This window comes from Penaeus monodon, chromosome 27 (assembly GCF_015228065.2).
Source record: "Penaeus monodon isolate SGIC_2016 chromosome 27, NSTDA_Pmon_1, whole genome shotgun sequence".
NCBI classification, from domain to species: Eukaryota; Metazoa; Arthropoda; class Malacostraca; order Decapoda; family Penaeidae; genus Penaeus; species Penaeus monodon.
In genome coordinates this window covers 21,725,091-21,726,616 of record NC_051412.1, presented here as the reverse complement: position 1 = coordinate 21,726,616, position 1,526 = coordinate 21,725,091, and positions in this window count along the sequence as shown.

Here is a 1,526-nt window from a genome sequence, read left to right as displayed (position 1 = left end):
TAAAAGGAAAACATTAAGCAGGAGAAGCTGGATTTGTTATCGCTAAAACAATCGTAGATTTGTTTTGGTTTTCTCTGAAGGTACTTTGCTTTTATTTGGCCATTTGTTTGTGTGTTTATCGTCCTTTTCAATGAGATGTTAGCGTTCCTGACCGAAGTATAATATTTCCATAAACCTTACATGTCGATTAAAAGATAATCAAAACATAAGCGGGGTTCAATTTAGATAAACGGATTCAATTTAATCCCACTAATAGGATAAGTACCATGACATAAACGCAACTCCCCCAAAAAAAGTCGTACCAAAGAAAAAATGATATCAAAGAAAAAATATAAATAAAATAAATTCCATTTTCTACGGCCGCAGCTGCAACAGGGGAGACTGAAGTACTGGTGGTCCGGTTCACTCAACAAGTAACGATCTGAGGACTCTCGTAAAACCTAAGGCGAGAGGGTGACTTGGAAGTGGGGAGAGGAGGGGAGGGGAGGGGGATGAAAGTGGGGAAAGGGGAGGGAGGTGAAGGTGGGGGAAGAGGGGGATGGGGAAGGGGAGGGGGGTGAAGGTGGGGAAGAGGGAGGGAGGGGAGGGATAGAGGGGAGGGGGATTGAAGCGGGAAGTGAAAGAGGAGGGCGATAAAGACGGGGAAGAGGAAGAGGAGGAAGGGAAGCGGAATGAAGTTGGGGAAGATGTAGAGGGGGAAACAGAGGAGGGCAGAGGAAGAGAAGAGGGAGGGGAGGGGCGGGGAATCGAAATGGGGAAGAGGGGAGGGGGTGAAGGCTGGGGAATGCAAGATGAAGGGTGGGGGTTAGGTATGGAAGCGGCGAAGAGGAAGAGAAGAGGGGGGGTGAGGAAGAGAAGAGGAAGAAAAGGGAAGAGGGGTTAAAGGAGAAAAGAGTAAGAGGAGGGGAGGTGATGAAAGTGGGAAGAGGAAGAGAGAGGAAATGAGTGGAGGCGGGGAAGAGGAGGCAAAGGAAGGGGAAGGAGGGGAAAGGAAGGACTTTGGAGAGGAGAGGGGAAAAGAAAGGGGAAGGGAGGGAGATGGAGGCAAGGGAGAGGGGGGTGAGGCTGAAAAATCGATAAGAGACATTAGCCAAAAGGAAATTGTTTATCCTGTATTAGTCATTTACCGCTCTCGAACTGCTGTTCCACATGATATATCGTGATTCTTTCGGTCGTTAATCCGGGGAATATAAACGGTGATGTTTGGCCTCTTGCGCGGGAGTCGCCAGGGATCGTGTGTATAAAATCCTTTAACAAAAAACGGGGGGAAATGTGTAGGATATTTATGGCGACTCGTGAGTTAAAATCCCGTTTTCTGTCATTTATTGTAGATTTCTCACGTGTTCTTCCTCGTAAAAACAGCATTTCCGTCTAAATATTGGTTAGTTAATGTTCGAAAAGTTAAACACCCATTTAAGGCGGTAAACGCGAAGGGAATAGCTAATTAGTGTGGAACATATGTATTTTGTATCCCCAAAGACAAAGAAATGTGTTGTTTTGTTGTATTCTCTTTTTTCTGTTTATTT